Below are 23,531 nucleotides of genomic sequence, written 5' to 3'. Positions count from 1 at the left end.
AACTTGTTACCAGCAGATAACCTGCTACCAGCAGATATCAACCAGCTACCAGCAGATATCAACCAGCTACCAGCAGATATCAACCAGCTACCAGCAGATATCAACCAGCTACCAGCAGATATCAACCAGCTACCAGCAGATATCAACCAGCTACCAATATGTAAAGTAAAAGGACACAAGTGCAACTAATGTGACATTTATTGTGGCAACGTTTCGCTCTCCAGGAGCTTTATCAAGCCATTACAAACAATACATGGATACAGAGGGTATATAAAGGCTCAGAGTGAGGTGAATACTAGTGAGGTACCATTTCGATGTTCACTAGTGGTAGTAGTAGTAGTAGTAGTAGTGGTAGTGACAAAAGTAATACAATATGGTAGAGCAATTAATTCGTACATGAGTAAAAGGATATAAAAGCTATTACTTGGGTAACATAAAAATAGGTTGGACAAATATAAACTGGAATGAGGCAGGTTGTTTCAGTGTTCACTCTCTGTGCTTTGTGTAGTATAACAGGAGAGACTATGTGATGGCAGGGTTTACTGTTTTCAGGAGGATTCTTGCTAAGACTTCGGAGATGGTGAAGCTGCCGTTGTTTTGTTTAATTGTATTCGAAACAGCGATCAGTGCTGATTCAAGGCACTTGCGTGTGCGGAAATTTGTTTCTTTTATCACTAATTGGGCGTCTCTGAATTTCATAAGATGATTGGTGGAATTTCGGTGTTGTACACAGGCGTTGTTTAAGTTGTCGTTCCTACATGCGTATATGTGTTCATTGAGGCGGGTGTCGAGGTTTCTTGCTGTTTCACCTACGTAGATCTTGTCACAGCCTCCACAGGGTATAGTGTAAACTCCTGCATTGACTGGTTCGTGGTGCTTGGGTTTTGTCCTGGTTAGATCCTTTATTGAAGTGGTAGAAGCGATGGCGACTCTGGTGTTAGCTTGTGAAAGTACTTTTGAGACGTTTAGTGCAACCTGGCTGTTGGGAAGAATTGTAACTTTGTTGGGAGCGGTGTTGATGCGTGGAGAATTGATGATCTGAAGAGCTCTTTTCTTGCAGTCTTTGATGAAAAAAGAAGGAAAATGTAACTCTGTGAATGTTTGGTGAATGTAAGTACATTCCTCGTCAAGAAACTCAGGACTACAAATTCGGTATGCTCTTAGGAAAAACCCGATGATGATGCCTCTTTTGGTCTTGGTATCTTGACTGGAATAGAAGTGTGTGAGATCATTTTTATTGGTGGGTTTCCGATAAACTTGAAATCTTAGGTTGTTGTCTACTTTGTGAATGAGGACGTCGAGGAAAGGTAGCTTGTCATTGGACTCTTCTTCTAGTGTAAACTGAATCGCTGGTTCAACTGCGTTGAGCCTTGCCTGAAGATCAGTCAAGATACCAAGACCAAAAGAGGCATCATCATCGGGTTTTTCCTAAGAGCATACCGAATTTGTAGTCCTGAGTTTCTTGACGAGGAATGTACTTACATTCACCAAACATTCACTGAGTTACAATTTCCTTCTTTTTTCATCAAAGACTGCAAGAAAAGAGCTCTTCAGATCATCAATTCTCCACGCATCAACACCGCTCCCAACAAAGTTATAATTCTTCCCAACAGCCAGGTTGCACTAAACGTCTCAAAAGTACTTTCACAAGCTAACACCAGCTAACACAAGCTACCAGCAGATATCAACCAGCTACCAGCAGATATCAACCAGCTACCAGCAGACATCAACCAGCTACCAGCAGACATCAACCAGCTACCAGCAGATATCAACCAGCTACCAGCAGATATCAACCAGCTACCAGCAGATATCAACCAGCTACCAGAAGATATCAGCCTGCTACCAGTAGATATCAACCAGCTACCAGCAGATATCAACCAGCTACCAGCAGATATCAACCAGCTACCAGCAGATATCAACCTGCTACCAGCAGATACCAACTTGCTACCAGCAGATATCAACCAGCTACCAGCAGATGTCAACCAGCTACCAGCAGATATCAACCAGCTACCAGCAGATATCAACCTGCTACCAGCAGATATTAACCAGCTACCAGCAGATATCAACCAGCTACCAGCAGATATCCACCAGCTACCAGCAGATATCAACCAGCTACCAGCAGATATCAACCTGCTACCAACAGATATCAACCTGCTACTAACAGATAGAAATACTGCTGGAACAAGTGTACAAGTCCCAGATCAATAAGGCTGTGATGGACATGCGGTTCAGAGCGAAACCACTAACAACCTGGTTGACCAGACAAGCACAAGACAAGCCTGGTCCAGGACCAGACAAGCCTGGACCAGGACTAGGCAAGCATCAGACAAGCCTGGTCCAGGACCAGACAAGCCTGGACCAGGACTAGGCAAGCATCAGACAAGCCTGGTCCAGGACCAGACAAGCCTGGACCAGGACTAGGCAAGCATCAGAAAAGCCTGGTACAGGACCAGACAAGCCTGGACCAGGACTAGGCAAGCACCAGACAAGCCTGGTGCAGGACCAGACAAGCCTGGTGCAGGACCAGACAAGCCTGGACCAGGACTAGGCAAACATCAGAAAAGCCTCTTCCTGGACTAGGCATCAGAAAAGCCTGGTCCAGGACCAGACAAGCCTGGACCAGGACTAGGCAAGCATCAGACAAGCCTGGACCAGGACTAGGCAAGCACCAGACAAGCCTGGTCCAGGACCAGACAAGCCTAAATCAGGACTAGGTAAGCATCAGACAAACCTGGTCCGGGACCAGACAAGCACTAAATAAAACTGGACCAGGGCCATTAAAGCACCAAACAAGCCTGGACCAGGACCAGTCAAGCACCAAACAAGCCTGGTCCAGGACCAGTCAAGCAGCAAACAAGCCTGGTCCACGACCAGTCAAGCACCAAACAAGCCTGGTCCAGGACCAGACAAGTACCAAACCTGGTCTAGGACCAGACAAGTACCAAACCTGGTCCAGGGCCAGACAAGCAGCAAACAAGCCTGGCCCAGGACAAGCAGCATCAAGCCTAGTCCAGGACAAGCACCAAACTAGCCTGGCCCAGGACAAGCACCAAACAAGCCTGGTCCAGGACAAGCACCAAACAAGCCTGGTCCAGGACAAGCACCAAACAAGCCTGGTCCAGGACAAGCACCAAACAAGCCTAGTCCAGGACAAGCACCAAACAAGCCTGGTCCAGGACAAGCACCAAACAAGCCTGGTCCAGGACAAGCACCAAACAAGCCTGGTCCAGGACAAGCACCAAACAAGCCTAGTCCAGGACAAGCACCAAACAAGCCTGGTCCAGGACAAGCACCAAACAAGCCTGGTCCAGGACATGCACCAAACAAGCCTGGTCCAGGACAAGCACCAAACAAGCCTGGTCCAGCACAAGCACCAAACAAGCCTGGTCCAGGACAAGCACCAAACAAGCCTGGTCCAGGACAAGCACCAAAAAAGCCTGGTCCAGGACTAGGCAAGCATCAGAAAAGCCTGGTACAGGACAAAACAAGCCTGGACCAGGACTAGGCAAACGTCAGAAAAGCCTCTTCCTGGACTAGGCATCAGAAAAGCCTGGTCCAGGACCAGACAAGCCTGGACCAGGACTAGGCAAGCATCAGAAAAGCCTGGTACAGGACAAAACAAGCCTGGACCAGGACTAGGCAAGCACCAAACAAGCCTGGTCCAGGACAAGCACCAAACAAGCCTGGTCCAGGACAAGCACCAAACAAGCCTGGTCCAGGACAAGCACCAAACAAGCCTGGTCCAGGACAAGCACCAAACAAGCCTGGTCCAGGACAAGCACCAAACAAGCCTGGTCCAGGACAAGCACCAAACAAGCCTGGTCCAGGACAAGCACCAAACAAGCCTGGTCTAGGACAAGCACCAAACAAGCCTGGTCCAGGACAAGCACCAAACAAGCCTGGTCCAGGACAAGCACCAAACAAGCCTGATCCAGGACAAGCACCAAACAAGCCTGGTCCAGGACAAGCACCAAACAAGCCTGGTCCAGGACAAGCACCAAACAAGCCTGGTCCAGGACAAGCACCAAACAAGCCTGGTCCAGGACAAGCACCAAACAAGCCTGGTCCAGGACAAGCACCAAACAAACCTGGTCCAGGACAAGTACCAAACAAGCCTGGTCCAGGACAAGCACCAAACAAGCCTGGCCCAGGACAAGCACCAAACAAGCCTGGTCCAGGACAAGCACCAAACAAGCCTGGTCCAGGACAAGCACCAAACAAGCCTGGTCCAGGACAAGCAACAAACAAGCCTGGTCCAGGACAAGCAACAAACAAGCCTGGCCCAGGACAAGCACCAAACAAGCTTGGTCCAGGACAAACAGCAAACAAGCCTGGTCCAGGACAAGCAGCAAACAAGCCTGGTCCAGGACAAGCAGCAAACAAGCCTGGTCCAGGACAAGCAGCAAACAAGCCTGGTCCAGGACAAGCAGCAAACAAGCCTGGTCCAGGACAAGCAGCAAACAAGCCTGGTCCAGGACAAGCAGCAAACAAGCCTGGTCCAGGACAAGCAGCAAACAAGCCTGGTCCAGGACAAGCAGCAAACAAGCCTGGTCCAGAACAAGCAGCAAACAAGCCTGGTCCAGGACAAGCACCAAACAAGCCTGGTCCAGGACAAGCACCAAACAAGCCTGGTCCAGGACAAGCACCAAACAAGCCTGGTCCAGGACAAGCACCAAACAAGCCTGGTCCAGTACAAGCACCAGACAAGCCTGGTCCAGGACAAGCACCAGACAAGCCTGGTCCAGGACAAGCACCAAACAAGCCTGGTCCAGGACAAGCAGCAAACAAGCCATACCACGTTGAACACACCGCTTCTCGTCCGATCAGCGAAGTTAAGCAACGTTGGGTTTGGTTAGTACTTGGATGGGTGACCGCCTGGGAACACCAAATGCTGTTGGCATTAAACCTTGTGGCCCGGTGGCCTGGTGGCTAAAGCTCCCGCTTCACACACGGAGGGCCCGGGTTCGATTCCCGGCGGGTGGAAACATTTCGACACGTTTCCTTACACCTGTTGTCCTGTTCACCTAGCAGCAAATAGGTACCTGGGTGTTAGTCGACTGGTGTGGGTCGCATCCTGGGGGACAAGATTAAGGACCACAATGGAAATAAGTTAGACAGTCCTCGATGACGCACTGACTTTCTTGGGTTATCCTGGGTGGCTAACCCTCCGGGGTTAAAAATCCGAACGAAATCTTATCTTATCTTATCTTATCTAAATCAGGACTAGGTACGCATCAGATAAACCTGGTCCGGGACCAGACAAGCACTAAATAAAACTGGACCAGGGCCATTAAAGAACCAAACAAGCCTGGTCCAGGACCAGTCAAGCACCAAACAAGCCTGGTCCACGACCAGTCAAGCACCAAACAAGCCTGGTCCAGGACCAGACAAGTACCAAACCTGGTCCAGGGCCAGACAAGCAGCAAACAAGCCTGGCCCAGGACAAGCAGCAAATAAGCCTGGTCCAGGACAAGCAGCAAACAAGCCTGGCCCAGGACAAGCAGCAAATAAGCCTGGTCCAGGACAAGCACCAAACAAGCCTGGTCCAGGACAAGCACCAAACAAGCCTGGTCCAGGACAAGCACCAAACAAGCCTGGTCCAGGACAAGCACCAAACAAGCCTGGTCCAGGACAAGCACCAAACAAGCCTGGTCCAGGACAAGCACCAAACAAGCCTGGTCCAGGACAAGCACCAAACAAGCCTGGTCCAGGACAAGCACCAAACAAGCCTGGTCTAGGACAAGCACCAAACAAGCCTGGTCCAGGACAAGCACCAAACAAGCCTGGTCCAGGACAAGCACCAAACAAGCCTGATCCAGGACAAGCACCAAACAAGCCTGGTCCAGGACAAGCACCAAACAAGCCTGGTCCAGGACAAGCACCAAACAAGCCTGGTCCAGGACAAGCACCAAACAAGCCTGGTCCAGGACAAGCACCAAACAAGCCTGGTCCAGGACAAGCACCAAACAAACCTGGTCCAGGACAAGTACCAAACAAGCCTGGTCCAGGACAAGCACCAAACAAGCCTGGCCCAGGACAAGCACCAAACAAGCCTGGTCCAGGACAAGCACCAAACAAGCCTGGTCCAGGACAAGCACCAAACAAGCCTGGTCCAGGACAAGCAACAAACAAGCCTGGTCCAGGACAAGCAACAAACAAGCCTGGCCCAGGACAAGCACCAAACAAGCTTGGTCCAGGACAAACAGCAAACAAGCCTGGTCCAGGACAAGCAGCAAACAAGCCTGGTCCAGGACAAGCAGCAAACAAGCCTGGTCCAGGACAAGCAGCAAACAAGCCTGGTCCAGGACAAGCAGCAAACAAGCCTGGTCCAGGACAAGCAGCAAACAAGCCTGGTCCAGGACAAGCAGCAAACAAGCCTGGTCCAGGACAAGCAGCAAACAAGCCTGGTCCAGGACAAGCAGCAAACAAGCCTGGTCCAGAACAAGCAGCAAACAAGCCTGGTCCAGGACAAGCACCAAACAAGCCTGGTCCAGGACAAGCACCAAACAAGCCTGGTCCAGGACAAGCACCAAACAAGCCTGGTCCAGGACAAGCACCAAACAAGCCTGGTCCAGTACAAGCACCAGACAAGCCTGGTCCAGGACAAGCACCAGACAAGCCTGGTCCAGGACAAGCACCAAACAAGCCTGGTCCAGGACAAGCAGCAAACAAGCCTGGTCCAGGACAAGCAGCAAACAAGCCTGGTCCAGGACAAGCAGCAAACAAGCCTGGTCCAGAACAAGCAGCAAACAAGCCTGGTCCAGGACAAGCACCAGACAAGCCTGGTCCAGGACAAGCACCAAACAAGCCTGGTCCAGGACAAGCACCAAACAAGCCTGGTCCAGGACAAGCACCAAACAAGCCTGGTCCAGGACAAGCACCAAACAAGCCTGGTCCAGGACAAACACCAAACAAGCCTGGTCCAGGACAAACACCAAACAAGCCTGGTCCAGGACAAGCAGCAAACAAGCCTGGTCCAGGACAAGCACCAGACAAGCCTGGTCCAGGACAAGCAGCAAACAAGCCTGGTCCAGGACAAGCACCAAACAAGCCTGGTCCAGGACAAGCACCAAACAAGCCTAGTCCAGGACAAGCAGCAAACAAGCCTGGTCCAGGAAGACTGCGAGAGTCGGACAAAACTTAAAACCGGTTACAGGCGACGTCTTACTCTATGTAGAGCATCACTCACGTGATAAAAACTGTACAACAGAGCGAAACGTTGCCCCAACAAATGCTTGATGGGCAACGTGAGTCATTTGTTTATTGGAGAGTTGTAGTGACGTCAGAGCGCCTGACCACCAACCAACACTGCTGCCAACCACAACACATTACGAGAAACAATATTGACCCTTATAGCTCCATTATATGTTATATAGTCCACCCTCGCTATCTCCCCACACACACACATACTACCGGGGCCAGGAGCTGTGACTCGACCCCAGCAACCACAACTAGGGGAGTACACACACATACTACCTGGGCAAGGAGCTGTGACTCGACCCCAGCAACCACAACTAGGGGAGTACACACACATACTACCTGGGCAAGGAGCTGTGACTCGACCCCAGCAACTACAATTAGGTGAGTACACACACATACTACCGGGGCCAGGAGCTGTGCCTCGACCCCAGCAACCACAATTAGGTGAGTACACACACATACCACCTGGACCAAGAGCTGTGACTCGACCCCAGCAACGACAATTAGATGAGTACACACAAATACTACCTGGGCCAGGAGCTGTGACTCGACCCCAGCAACGACAATTAGGTCAGTACACACTACCTGGACCAGGAGCTGTGACTCGACCCCAGCAACGGCAATTAGGTCACTACACACACATACTACCTGGGCCAGGAGCTGTGAATCGACCCCAGCAACGACAATTAGGTCAGTACACACATACTACCTGAGCCAGGAGCTATGACTCGACCCCAGCGACGACAATTAGGTGAGTACACACACATTCTACCTGGACCAGGAGCTGTGACTCGACCCTAGCAACGACAATTAGGTCAGTACACACATACTACCTGGACCAGGAGCTGTGAATCGACCCCAGCAACGACAATTAGGTCAGTACACAAACATACTACCTGGACCAGGAGCTGTGACTCGACCCCAGCAACGACAATTAGGTCAGTACACACACATACTACCTGGACCAGGAGCTGTGACTCGACGCCAGCAACGACAATTATGTCAGTACACACACACATACTACCTGGACCAGGAGCGGTGACTCGACCCCAGCAACGACAATTATGTCAGTACACACACACATACTACCTGGACCAGGAGCTGTGACTCGACGCCAGCAACGACAATTATGTCAGTACACACACACATACTACCTGGACCAGGAGCTGTGACTCGACCCCAGCAACGACAATTATGTCAGTACACACACATACTACCTGGACCAGGAGCTGTGACTCGACCCCAGCAACGACAATTAGGTCAGTACACACATACTACCTGGACCAGGAGCTGTATCTCGACCCCAACAACGACAATTATGTCAGTACACACACATACTACCTGGACCAGGAGCTGTGACTCGACCCCAGCAACGACAATTAGGCCAGTACACATACTACCTGGACCAGGAGCTGTAACTCGACCCCAGCAACGACAATTAGGTCAGTACACACATACTACCTGGACCAGGAGCTGTAACTCGACCCCAGCAACGACAATTAGGTCAGTACACACACATACTACCTGGACCAGGAGCTGTGACTCGACCCCAGCAACGATAATTAGGTCAGTACACACACATACTACCTGGACCAGGAGCTGTGACTCGACCCCAGCAACGACAATTAGGTCAGTACACACACATACTACCTGGACCAGGAGCTGTAACTCGACCCCAGCAACGACAATTAGGTCAGTACACACACACACTACCTGGACCAGGAGCTGTGACTCGACCCCAGCAACGACAATTAGGTCAGTACACACACATACTACCTGGACCAGGAGCTGTGACTCGACCCCAGCAACAACAATTAGGTCAGTACACACATACTACCTGGACCAGGAGCTGTGAATCGACCCCAGCAACGACAATTAGGTCAGTACACATAATGCCTGATAAATCCCTCAGTATCGTATCTTAATCCTTAAATCTTCCGTAAACGTTGATTTTCCCAATCCAGGATTTATATTTCTCACTCATGTTTATGTAATGTTCCTAGTGTCACTATCACTGTCTTCTACAGTGTCACCATCACTGTCTTCTACAGTGTCACCATCACTGTCTTCTACAGTGTCACCATTACTGTCTTCTACAGTGTCACCATTACTGTCTTCTACAGTGTCACCATCACTGTCTTCTACAGTGTCACCATTACTGTCTTCTACAGTGTCACCATTACTGTCTTCTACAGTGTCACCATCACTGTCTTCTACAGTGTCACCATTACTGTCTTCTACAGTGTCACCATTACTGTCTTCTACAGTGTCACCATCACTGTCTTCTACAGTGTCACCATTACTGTCTTCTACAGTGTCACCATTACTGTCTTCTACAGTGTCACCATCACTGTCTTCTACAGTGTCACCATTACTGTCTTCTACAGTGTCACCATCACTGTCTTCTACAGTGTCACCATTACTGTCTTCTACAGTGTCACCATCACTGTCTTCTACAGTGTCACTATCACTGTCTTCTACAGTGTCACCATCACTGTCTTCTACAGTGTCACCATTACTGTCTTCTACAGTGTCACCATTACTGTCTTCTACAGTGTCACCATTACTGTCTTCTACAGTGTCACCATTACTGTCTTCTACAGTGTCACCATTACTGTCTTCTACAGTGTCACCATTACTGTCTTCTACAGTGTCACCATCACTGTCTTCTACAGTGTCACCATCACTGTCTTCTACAGTGTCACCATCACTGTCTTCTACAGTGTCACCATTACTGTCTTCTACAGTGTCACCATTACTGTCTTCTACAGTGTCACCATTACTGTCTTCTACAGTGTCACCATTACTGTCTTCTACAGTGTCACCATCACTGTCTTCTACAGTGTCACCATCACTGTCTTCTACAGTGTCACCATCACTGTCTTCTACAGTGTCACCATCACTGTCTTCTACAGTGTCACCATCACTGTCTTCTACAGTGTCACCATCACTGTCTTCTACAGTGTCACCATCACTGTCTTCTACAGTGTCACCATTACTGTCTTCTACAGTGTCACCATTACTGTCTTTCACAGTGTCACCATCACTGTCTTCTACAGTGTCACCATCCCTGTCTTCTACAGTGTCACCATCACTGTCTTCTACAGTGTCACCATTACTGTCTTCTACAGTGTCACCATCACTGTTTTCTACAGTGTCACCATCACTGTCTTCTACAGTGTCACCATTACTGTCTTCTACAGTGTCACCATTACTGTCTTCTACAGTGTCACCATCACTGTCTTCTACAGTGTCACCATTACTGTCTTCTACAGTGTCACCATTACTGTCTTCTACAGTGTCACCATTACTGTCTTCTACAGTGTCACCATTACTGTCTTCTACAGTGTCACCATCACTGTCTTCTGAACATTAAAATGGTATAAGATACCGACAGGCTGTTAGGTAAGACACATATGCAACAGTTAGGTATCTTTATTTCGAAACGTTTCGCCTACACAGTAGGCTTCTTCAGTCGAGTACAGAAAAGTTGATAGGACTGAGGGACTGACCACCTCAAAACTTTAAGGGTGATGGACTGATTACATCGTCTTCAAGTATCTTCTGCTTCTATCAACTTTTCTGTACTCGACTGAAGAAGCCTACTGTGTAGGCGAAACGTTTCGAAATAAAGATACCTAACTGTTGCATATGTTTCTTACCTAACATCACTGTCTTCTACAGTGTCACCATCACTGTCTTCTACAGTGTCACCATCACTGTCTTCTACAGTGTCACCATCACTTTCTTCTACAGTGTCACCATTACTGTCTTCTACAGTGTCACCATTACTGTCTTCTACAGTGTCACCATCACTGTCTTCTACAGTGTCACCATTACTGTCTTCTACAGTGTCACCATCACTGTCTTCTACAGTGTCACCATCACTCATGGGGACTGTACTAGTCCCCAGACTCAGGGGCACTGTACTAGTCCCCAGACTCAGGGGCACTGTACTAGTCCCCAGACTCAGGGGCACTGTACTAGTCCCCAGACTCAGGGGCACTGTACTAGTCCCCAGACTCAGGGGCACTGTACTAGTCCCCAGACTCAGGGGCACTGTACTAGTCCCCAGACCCAGGGGGACTGTACTAGTCCCCAGACTCAGGGGGACTGTACTAGTCCCCAGACTCAGGGGGACTGTACTAGTCCCCAGACTCAGGGGGACTGTACTAGTCCCCAGACTCAGGGGGACTGTACTAGTCCCCAGACTCAGGGGGACTGTACTAGTCCCCAGACTCAGGGGGACTGTACTAGTCCCCAGACTCAGGGGGACTGTACTAGTCCCCAGACTCAGGGGGACTGTACTAGTCCCCAGACTCAGGGGGACTGTACTAGTCCCCAGACTCAGGGGGACTGTACTAGTCCCCAGACTCAGGGGGACTGTACTAGTCCCCAGACTCAGGGGGACTGTACTAGTCCCCAGACTCAGGGGGACTGTACTAGTCCCCAGACTCAGGGGGACTGTACTAGTCCCCAGACTCAGGGGGACTGTACTAGTCCCCAGACTCAGGGGGACTGTACTAGTCCCCAGACTCAGGGGGACTGTACTAGTCCCCAGACTCAGGGGGACTGTACTAGTCCCCAGACTCAGGGGGACTGTACTAGTCCCCAGACTCAGGGGGACTGTACTAGTCCCCAGACTCAGGGGGACTGTACTAGTCCCCAGACTCAGGGGGACTGTACTAGTCCCCAGACTCAGGGGGACTGTACTAGTCCCCAGACTCAGGGGGACTGTACTAGTCCCCAGACTCAGGGGGACTGTACTAGTCCCCAGACTCAGGGGGACTGTACTAGTCCCCAGACTCAGGGGGACTGTACTAGTCCCCAGACTCAGGGGGACTGTACTAGTCCCCAGACTCAGGGGGACTGTACTAGTCCCAAGACTCAGGGGGACTGTACTAGTCCCCAGACTCAGGGGGACTGTACTAGTCCCCAGACTCAGGGGGACTGTACTAGTCCCCAGACTCAGGGGGACTGTACTAGTCCCCAGACTCAGGGGGACTGTACTAGTCCCCAGACTCAGGGGGACTGTACTAGTCCCCAGACTCAGGGGGACTGTACTAGTCCCCAGACTCAGGGGGACTGTACTAGTCCCCAGACTCAGGGGGACTGTACTAGTCCCCAGACTCAGGGGGACTGTAATAGTCCCCAGACTCAGGGGGACTGTAATAGTCCCCAGACTCAGGGGGACTGTACTAGTCCCCAGACTCAGGGGGACTGTACTAGTCCCCAGACTCAGGGGGACTGTACTTGTCCCCAGACTCAGGGGGACTGTACTTGTCCCCAGACTCAGGGGGACTGTACTTGTCCCCAGACTCAGGGGGACTGTACTTGTCCCCAGACTCAGGGGGACTGTACTTGTCCCCAGACTCAGGGGGACTGTACTTGTCCCCAGACTCAGGGGGACTGTACTTGTCCCCAGACTCAGGGGGACTGTACTTGTCCCCAGACTCAGGGGGACTGTACTTGTCCCCAGACTCAGGGGGACTGTACTTGTCCCCAGACTCAGGGGGACTGTACTTGTCCCCAGACTCAGGGGGACTGTACTTGTCCCCAGACTCAGGGGGACTGTACTTGTCCCCAGACTCAGGGGGACTGTACTTGTCCCCAGACTCAGGGGGACTGTACTTGTCCCCAGACTCAGGGGGACTGTACTTGTCCCCAGACTCAGGGGGACTGTACTTGTCCCCAGACTCAGGGGGACTGTACTTGTCCCCAGACTCAGGGGGACTGTACTTGTCCCCAGACTCAGGGGGACTGTACTTGTCCCCAGACTCAGGGGGACTGTACTTGTCCCCAGACTCAGGGGGACTGTACTTGTCCCCAGACTCAGGGGGACTGTACTTGTCCCCAGACTCAGGGGGACTGTACTTGTCCCCAGACACAGGGGGACTGTACTTGTCCCCAGACTCAGGGGGACTGTACTTGTCCCCAGACTCAGGGGGACTGTACTTGTCCCCAGACTCAGGGGGACTGTACTTGTCCCCAGACTCAGGGGGACTGTACTTGTCCCCAGACTCAGGGGGACTGTACTTGTCCCCAGACTCAGGGGGACTGTACTTGTCCCCAGACTCAGGGGGACTGTACTTGTCCCCAGACTCAGGGGGACTGTACTTGTCCCCAGACTCAGGGGGACTGTACTAGTCCCCAGACTCAGGGGGACTGTACTAGTCCCCAGACTCAGGGGGACTGTACTAGTCCCCAGACTCAGGGGGACTGTACTAGTCCCCAGACTCAGGGGGACTGTACTAGTCCCCAGACTCAGGGGGACTGTACTAGTCCCCAGACTCAGGGGGACTGTACTAGTCCCCAGACTCAGGGGGACTGTACTAGTCCCCAGACTCAGGGGGACTGTACTAGTCCCCAGACTCAGGGGGACTGTACTAGTCCCCAGACTCAGGGGGACTGTACTAGTCCCCAGACTCAGGGGGACTGTACTAGTCCCCAGACTCAGGGGGACTGTACTAGTCCCCAGACTCAGGGGGACTGTACTAGTCCCCAGACTCAGGGGGACTGTACTAGTCCCCAGACTCAGGGGGACTGTACTAGTCCCCAGACTCAGGGGGACTGTACTAGTCCCCAGACTCAGGGGGACTGTACTAGTCCCCAGACTCAGGGGGACTGTACTAGTCCCCAGACTCAGGGGGACTGTACTAGTCCCCAGACTCAGGGGGACTGTACTAGTCCCCAGACTCAGGGGGACTGTACTAGTCCCCAGACTCAGGGGGACTGTACTAGTCCCCAGACTCAGGGGGACTGTACTAGTCCCCAGACTCAGGGGGACTGTACTAGTCCCCAGACTCAGGGGGACTGTACTAGTCCCCAGACTCAGGGGGACTGTACTAGTCCCCAGACTCAGGGGGACTGTACTAGTCCCCAGACTCAGGGGGACTGTACTAGTCCCCAGACTCAGGGGGACTGTACTAGTCCCCAGACTCAGGGGGACTGTACTAGTCCCCAGACTCAGGGGGACTGTACTAGTCCCCAGACTCAGGGGGACTGTACTAGTCCCCAGACTCAGGGGGACTGTACTAGTCCCCAGACTCAGGGGGACTGTACTAGTCCCCAGACTCAGGGGGACTGTACTAGTCCCCAGACTCAGGGGGACTGTACTAGTCCCCAGACTCAGGGGGACTGTACTAGTCCCCAGACTCAGGGGGACTGTACTAGTCCCCAGACTCAGGGGGACTGTACTAGTCCCCAGACTCAGGGGGACTGTACTAGTCCCCAGACTCAGGGGGACTGTACTAGTCCCCAGACTCAGGGGGACTGTACTAGTCCCCAGACTCAGGGGGACTGTACTAGTCCCCAGACTCAGGGGGACTGTACTAGTCCCCAGACTCAGGGGGACTGTACTAGTCCCCAGACTCAGGGGGACTGTACTAGTCCCCAGACTCAGGGGGACAGTTCTAGTCCCCAGACTCAGGGGGACTGTTCTAGTCCCCAGACTCAGGGGGACTGTACTAGTCCCCAGACTCAGGGGGACTGTGGTAGTCCCAAGACTCAGGGGGACTATGGTAGTCCCCAGACTCAGGGGGACTGGTAGTCCCCAGACTCAGGGGGACTGCGGTAGTCCCCAGACTCTGGGAGACTGCGGTAGTCCCCAGACTCAGGGGGACTGCGGTAGTCCCCAGACTCAGGGGGACTGCGGTAGTCCCCAGACTCAGGGGGACTGTGGTAGTCCCCAGACTCAGGGGGACTGTGGTAGTCCCCAGACTCAGGGGGACTGTGGTAGTCCCCAGACTCAGGGGGACTGTGGTAGTCCCCAGACTCAGGGGGACTGGTAGTCCCCAGACTCAGGGGGACTGTGGTAGTCCCCAGACTCAGGGGGACTGTGGTAGTCCCCAGACTCAGGGGGACTGTGGTAGTCCCCAGACTCAGGGGGACTGTGGTAGTCCCCAGACTCAGGGGGACTGTGGTAGTCCCCAGACTGAGGGGGACTGTGGTAGTCCCCAGACTCAGGGGGACTGTGGTAGTCCCCAGACTCAGGGGGACTGTGGTAGTCCCCAGACTCAGGGGGACTGTGGTAGTCCCCAGACTCAGGGGGACTGTGGTAGTCCCCAGACTCAGGGGGACTGTGGTAGTCCCCAGACTCAGGGGGACTGTGGTAGTCCCCAGACTCAGGGGGACTGTGGTAGTCCCCAGACTCAGGGGGACTGTGGTAGTCCCCAGACTCAGGGGGACTGTGGTAGTCCCCAGACTCAGGGGGACTGTGGTAGTCCCCAGACTCAGGGGGACTGCGGTAGTCCCCAGACTCAGGGGGACTGTGGTAGTCCCCAGACTCAGGGGGACTGTGGTAGTCCCCAGACTCAGGGGGACTGTGGTAGTCCCCAGACTCAGGGGGACTGTGGTAGTCCCCAGACTCAGGGGGACTGTGGTAGTCCCCAGAATCAGGGGGACTGTGGTAGTCCCCAGACTCAGGGGGACTGTGGTAGTCCCCAGACTCAGGGGGACTGCGGTAGTCCCCAGACTCAGGGGGATTGCGGTAGTCCCCAGACTCTGGGGGACTGCGGTAGTCCCCAGACTCAGGGGGACTGCGGTAGTCCCCAGACTCTGGGGGACTGCGGTAGTCCCCAGACTCAGGGGGACTGGTAGTCCCCAGACTCAGGGGGACTGCGGTAGTCCCCAGACTCAGGGGGACTGCGGTAGTCCCCAGACTCAGGGGGACTGCGGTAGTCCCCAGACTCTGGGGGACTGCGGTAGTCCCCAGACTCAGGGGGACTGCGGTAGTCCCCAGACTCTGGGGGACTGCGGTAGTCCCCAGACTCAGGGGGACTGGTAGTCCCCAGACTCAGGGGGACTGCGGTAGTCCCCAGACTCAGGGGGACTGCGGTAGTCCCCAGACTCTAGGGGACTGCGGTAGTCCCCAGACTCTGGGGGACTGCGGTAGTCCCCAGACTCAGGGGGACTGTGGTAGTCCCCAGACTCAGGGGGACTGGTAGTCCCCAGACTCAGGGGGACTGGTAGTCCCCAGACTCAGGGGGACTGCGGTAGTCCCCAGACTCAGGGGGACTGCGGTAGTCCCCAGACTCTGGGGGACTGCGGTAGTCCCCAGACTCAGGGGGACTGCGGTAGTCCCCAGACTCTGGGGGACTGCGGTAGTCCCCAGACTCTGGGGGACTGGTAGTCCCCAGACTCAGGGGGACTGCGGTAGTCCCCAGACTCAGGGGGACTGCGGTAGTCCCCAGACTCTAGGGGACTGCGGTAGTCCCCACACTCTGGGGGACTGCGGTAGTCCCCAGACTCAGGGGGACTGTGGTAGTCCCCAGACTCAGGGGGACTGGTAGTCCCCAGACTCAGGGGGACTGGTAGTCCCCAGACTCAGAGGGACTGCGGTAGTCCCCAGACTCAGGGGGACTGTGGTAGTCCCCAGACTCAGGGGGACTGTGGTAGTCCCCAGACTCAGGGGGACTGTGGTAGTCCCCAGACTCAGGGGGACTGTGGTAGTCCCCAGACTCAGGGGGACTGTGGTAGTCCCCAGACTCAGGGGGACTGTGGTAGTCCCCAGACTCAGGGGGACTGTGGTAGTCCCCAGACTCTGGGGGACTGTGGTAGTCCCCAGACTCAGGGGGACTGCGGTAGTCCCCAGACTCAGGGGGACTGCGGTAGTCCCCAGACTCTGGGGGACTGTGGTAGTCCCCAGACTCAGGGGGACTGGTAGTCCCCAGACTCAGAGGGACTGGTAGTCCCCAGACTCAGGGGGACTGGTAGTCCCCAGACTCAGAGGGACTGCGGTAGTCCCCAGACTCAGGGGGACTGTGGTAGTCCCCAGACTCAGGGGGACTGTGGTAGTCCCCAGACTCAGGGGGACTGTGGTAGTCCCCAGACTCAGGGGGACTGTGGTAGTCCCCAGACTCTGGGGGACTGCGGTAGTCCCCAGACTCAGGGGGACTGTGGTAGTCCCCAGACTCAGGGGGACTGTGGTAGTCCCCAGACTCAGGGGGACTGTGGTAGTCCCCAGACTCAGGGGGACTGTGGTAGTCCCCAGACTCAGGGGGACTGCGGTAGTCCCCAGACTCAGGGGGACTGTGGTAGTCCCCAGACTCAGGGGGACTGTGGTAGTCCCCAGACTCAGGGGGACTGTGGTAGTCCCCAGACTCAGGGGGACTGTGGTAGTCCCCAGACTCAGGGGGACTGTGGTAGTCCCCAGAATCAGGGGGACTGTGGTAGTCCCCAGACTCAGGGGGACTGTGGTAGTCCCCAGACTCAGGGGGACTGCGGTAGTCCCCAGACTCAGGGGGACTGCGGTAGTCCCCAGACTCTGGGGGACTGCGGTAGTCCCCAGACTCAGGGGGACTGCGGTAGTCCCCAGACTCTGGGGGACTGCGGTAGTCCCCAGACTCAGGGGGACTGGTAGTCCCCAGACTCAGGGGGACTGCGGTAGTCCCCAGACTCAGGGGGACTGCGGTAGTCCCCAGACTCAGGGGGACTGCGGTAGTCCCCAGACTCTGGGGGACTGCGGTAGTCCCCAGACTCAGGGGGACTGGTAGTCCCCAGACTCAGGGGGACTGCGGTAGTCCCCAGACTCAGGGGGACTGCGGTAGTCCCCAGACTCTAGGGGACTGCGGTAGTCCCCAGACTCTGGGGGACTGCGGTAGTCCCCAGACTCAGGGGGACTGTGGTAGTCCCCAGACTCAGGGGGACTGGTAGTCCCCAGACTCAGGGGGACTGGTAGTCCCCAGACTCAGGGGGACTGCGGTAGTCCCCAGACTCAGGGGGACTGCGGTAGTCCCCAGACTCTGGGGGACTGCGGTAGTCCCCAGACTCAGGGGGACTGCGGTAGTCCCCAGACTCTGGGGGACTGCGGTAGTCCCCAGACTCAGGGGGACTGGTAGTCCCCAGACTCAGGGGGACTGCGGTAGTCCCCAGACTCAGGGGGACTGCGGTAGTCCCCAGACTCTAGGGGACTGCGGTAGTCCCCACACTCTGGGGGACTGCGGTAGTCCCCAGACTCAGGGGGACTGTGGTAGTCCCCAGACTCAGGGGGACTGGTAGTCCCCAGACTCAGGGGGACTGGTAGTCCCCAGACTCAGAGGGACTGCGGTAGTCCCCAGACTCAGGGGGACTGTGGTAGTCCCCAGACTCAGGGGGACTGTGGTAGTCCCCAGACTCAGGGGGACTGTGGTAGTCCCCAGACTCAGGGGGACTGTGGTAGTCCCCAGACTCAGGGGGACTGTGGTAGTCCCCAGACTCAGGGGGACTGTGGTAGTCCCCAGACTCAGGGGGACTGTGGTAGTCCCCAGACTCTGGGGGACTGTGGTAGTCCCCAGACTCAGGGGGACTGCGGTAGTCCCCAGACTCAGGGGGACTGCGGTAGTCCCCAGACTCTGGGGGACTGTGGTAGTCCCCAGACTCAGGGGGACTGGTAGTCCCCAGACTCAGAGGGACTGGTAGTCCCCAGACTCAGGGGGACTGGTAGTCCCCAGACTCAGAGGGACTGCGGTAGTCCCCAGACTCAGGGGGACTGTGGTAGTCCCCAGACTCAGGGGGACTGTGGTAGTCCCCAGACTCAGGGGGACTGTGGTAGTCCCCAGACTCAGGGGGACTGTGGTAGTCCCCAGACTCTGGGGGACTGCGGTAGTCCCCAGACTCAGGGGGACTGTGGTAGTCCCCAGACTCAGGGGGACTGCGGTAGTCCCCAGACTCAGGGGGACTGTGGTAGTCCCCAGACTCAGGGGGACTGGTAGTCCCCAGACTCAGGGGGACTGTGGTAGTCCCCAGACTCAGGGGGACTGTGGTAGTGCTGACAACATTCCTCAACACAGTCTTGGCTTGCTCCACTGTCATACACTTGTGGGCGTGGTTAATTCTGTATTATGCTGCGCATGTGTCCTGTGGTATGCTGTATTCTGCTGTACTCTACTGTTGTATGATGTATTCTGCTGTATTGTATGGTAGTATGCTCTATTCTGCTGTACTGTATTGTGGTATGATGTATTCTTGTATATTGTATCGTGGTATGATGTATTCTGGTATATTGTATTGTGGTATGATGTATTCTGGTATATTGTATTGTGCTATGATGTATTCTGGTATATTGTATTGTGGTATGATGTATTCTGGTATATTGTATTGTGGTATGATGTATTCTGGTATACTGTATTGTGCTATGATGTATTCTGGTATATTGTATTGTGCTATGATGTATTCTGGTATATTGTATTGTGCTATGATGTATTCTGGTATATTGTATTGTGGTATGATGTATTCTGGTATATTGTATTGTGCTATGATGTATTCTGGTACATGGTATTGTGGTATAAGATAAGATAAGATTTCGTTCGGATTTTTAACCCCGGAGGGTTAGCCACCCAGGATAACCCAAGAAAGTCAGTGCGTCATCGAGGACTGTCTAACTTATTTCCATTGTGGTCCTTAATCTTGTCCCCCAGGATGCGACCCACACCAGTCGACTAACACCCAGGTACCTATTTGCTGCTAGGTGAACAGGACAACAGGTGTAAGGAAACGTGTCGAAATGTTTCCACCCGCCGGGAATCGAACCCGGGCCCTCCGTGTGTGAAGCGGGAGCTTTAGCCACCAGGCCACCGGGCCACTAAATGTATTCTGGTATATTGTATTGTGGTATGATGTATTCTGGTATATTGTATTGTGGTATGATGTATTCTGGTATATTGTATTGTGCTATGATGTATTCTGGTATATTGTATTGTGCTATGATGTATTCTGGTATATTGTATTGTGGTATGATGTATTCTGGTATATTGTATTGTGCTATGATGTATTCTGGTATATTGTATTGTGGTATGATGTATTCTGGTATATTGTATTGTGGTATGATGTATTCTGGTATATTGTATTGTGCTATGATGTATTCTGGTATATTGTATTGTGGTATGATGTATTCTGGTATATTGTATTGTGCTATGATGTATTCTGGTATATTGTATTGTGGTATGATGTATTCTGGTATATTGTATTGTGCTATGATGTATTCTGGTATATTGTATTGTGGTATGATGTATTCTGGTATATTGTATTGTGCTATGATGTATTCTGGTATATTGTATTGTGGTATGATGTATTCTGGTATATTGTATTGTGCTATGATGTATTCTGGTATATTGTATTGTGGTATGATGTATTCTGGTATATTGTATTGTGGTATGATGTATTCTGGTATAATGTATTGTTGTATGATGTATTCTGCTGTATTTTATGGTGGTATGCTGTATTCTGCTGTACTGTATGGTGGTATGCTGCATTGTATTGTGGTATGCTGTATTCTGCTGTACCGTGTTGTGTAGTATTGTAGTATGTTGTATTGTGCTGTATCATGTAGTATGCTATATTCTGTTGTATTATATTGTGGCATGCTGTATTATATTGCAGTATGCTGTATTATGTTGAATTGTGGTTTGCTGCATTGCGTTGTATTGTGGTATGATGTATTGTGTTGTAGTATGGTACACTGTATTGTATTGTGGTATGTTGTATTGTGTAGTATTGTGGTATACTGTATTGTGTTGTAGTATGGTACACTGTATTGTATTGTGGTATGTTGTATTGTGTATTATGATATGTTGTATTGTATTGTGGTATGATGTTTTGTGTTGTATAGTATTGTGGAAGTTGTATTGTGCTGTATTATGTATTGTGGTATGCTGTATTGTACTGTAGTATGATATATTATGCTGTATCGTGTATTATATGCTGCATTATACTGTGGTATGCTGAACTGTCGTGTGGTATGATGTATTGCGATTTATTTTGGTATACTGTGTTGTATCTGAATGTATTGTGGAGCATTAGTGTATTGTGGAGTATTAGTGTATTGTGGAGTATTAGTGTATTGTGGAGTATTAGTGTATTGTGGAGTATTAGTGTATTGTGGTGTATTAGTGTATTGTGGAGTATTAGTGTATTGTGGAGTATTAGTGTATTGTGGAGTATTAGTGTATTGTGGAGTATTAGTGTATTGTGGTGTATTAGTGTATTGTGGAGTATTAGTGTATTGTGGTGTATTTGTGTATTGTGGAGTATTAGTGTATTGTGGAGTATTAGTGTATTGTGGTGTATTATGTATTGTGGTATGCTGTATTGTGTTGTAGTATGGTACACTGTATTGTATTGTGGTATGTTGTATTGTGTATTATGATATGTTGTATTGTATTGGGGTATGATGTTTTGTGTTGTATAGTATTGTGGAAGTTGTATTGTGCTGTATTATGTATTGTGGTATGCTGTATTGTACTGTAGTATGATATATTATGCTGTATCGTGTATTATATGCTGCATTATACTGTGGTATGCTGAACTGTCGTGTGGTATGATGTATTGCGATTTATTTGGGTATACTGTGTTGTATCTGAATGTATTGTGGAGCATTAGTGTATTGTGGAGTATTAGTGTATTGTGGAGTATTAGTGTATTGTGGAGTATTAGTGTATTGTGGAGTATTAGTGTATTGTGGTGTATTAGTGTATTGTGGTGTATTAGTGTATTGTGGTGTATTTAAGTGTATTGTGGAGTATTTAAGTGTATTATGGAGTATTTAAGTGTATTGTGGAGTATTTAAGTGTATTGTGGAGTATTTAAGTGCACTGTGGATTATTTAAGCGTATTGTGGAGTATTTAAGTGTATTGTGGAGTATTTAAGTGTATTGTGGAGTATTTAAGTGCATTGTGGAGTATTTAAGTGTATTGTGGAGTATTTAAGTGTATTGTGGAGTATTTAAGCGTATTGTGGAGTATTTAAGCGTATTGTGGAGTATTTAAGCGTATTGTGGAGTATTTAAGTGTATTGTGGAGTATTTAAGTGCATTGTGGAGTATTTAAGTGTATTGTGGAGTATTTAAGTGTATTGTGGAGTATTTAAGTGTATTGTGGCGTATTTAGGCGTATTGTGGCGTATTTAAGCGTATTGTGGAGTATTTAAGTGCATTGTGGAGTATTTAAGTGTATTGTGGAGTATTTAAGTGTATTGTGGCGTATGTAGGCGTATTGTGGCGTATTTAAGCGTATTGTGGAGTATTTAAGTGCATTGTGGAGTATTTAAGTGTATTGTGGAGTATTTAAGTGTATTGTGGCGTATTTAAGCGTATTGTGGAGTATTTAAGTGTATTGTGGAGTATTTAAGTGTATTGTGGAGTATTTAAGTGTATTGTGGAGTATTTAAGTGTATTGTGGAGTATTAAAGTGTATTGTGGTGTATTAAAGTGTATTGTGGTGTATTAAAGTGTATTGTGGAGTATTTTAGTGTATTGTTGTGTTCCAGCAGTGTTTCTGATATCTGCTGGTAAGATGTTGAATAACCCAGGACCAGGGATGTTGATACAACGTTCTCTTATTGTGTCCATGGTGCCCTTGCTTTTCACTGGTGCTTTACAATGTATAATAAAACCTGTGTATAAGGTGAGACAGTGCGAGAGGTGCCTGTCTCAGTGTTTACACACTGAGAGTTTATTTAAATCATAATTTAGTATACTAATGTATTTTTGTGTGGTGATGAAAGGTCACATCCAGCCTATATGACCCTCGTATAGCAGATAGACTTTAAACCCCATTATCCAACGGCAAGGGACAGTGCGTTAACTACTTGGCCAGTTGGGTGAATGTTATTAGAACCAGCTGGACAAGTGGTTAACACACTGGCCTGTGAGTGTTAGAACTCGCTTACTATAGTACAAACCCCACCCGTTCCCTGGTATGTTTGCAATTGTGTTAGTAACATTTAGTGAGTCAGGATGCCTTATGGTCAATATAGAGACTATGACAACTTAGTAGAAGGTTGAGGCTAAATGGTCTGACTATCATTTAGACTTCAATAGTTTATGGCCTACATTTAAGACTATTAGTAATCTATACGGATTAAGACGCTAAATTATACATCTACAACACTGCACATACGCGCGCACACTGGAGAGAGATGTAGTGGAGGCAGGATCCATACATAGGTTTAAGAAGAGGCATGATACCGCTCATGGAAAAGGGAAAGAATGGACCTAGTAGCGACCAGCGAAGAGGCGGGGCCAGGAGCTGTGAATCGACCCCTACAACCACAAATAGGTGAGTACACACACACACACACACACACACACACACAAGAGGGTGTTCCTAGACAGAGACAGAACAAAATCAGAACGACAGCAGCTGAGGGAGAGGACAAAAAAGCGAAAGGAGCTAGGAAAAGAGACAAGGATGGAACCAGCAGGGAGGTCAGTCAGGAGCAGAACAGAACAGCAGGGCAAGCACACACACAACTATTCTCAGAACCATGCAACCTATCACACCATCCCAGCACACTACAATCCATACCCACAGCCTCCACCCAACACGAGCTATAGAATCCCACAGTATGCCACCAG

General features: G+C 51.2%; 1 non-coding gene across 1 annotated transcript; it reads left to right on the top strand.

Moving 5' to 3' along the window:
- The first annotated feature begins 4,780 nt into the window (after positions 1-4,780).
- Positions 4,781-4,900, top strand: LOC138855331 (5S ribosomal RNA). Its single transcript, XR_011394572.1, has one exon. It is a non-coding gene; the product is annotated as a 5S ribosomal RNA (ribosomal RNA).
- The last annotated feature ends 18,631 nt before the right edge of the window (positions 4,901-23,531 follow it).

Source organism: Cherax quadricarinatus, chromosome 89 (assembly GCF_038502225.1).
Source record: "Cherax quadricarinatus isolate ZL_2023a chromosome 89, ASM3850222v1, whole genome shotgun sequence".
Lineage (NCBI taxonomy): Eukaryota > Metazoa > Arthropoda > Malacostraca > Decapoda > Parastacidae > Cherax > Cherax quadricarinatus.
Note: the sequence above shows the minus strand (reverse complement) of the source record. Positions and strands in the feature narration are given on the sequence as shown.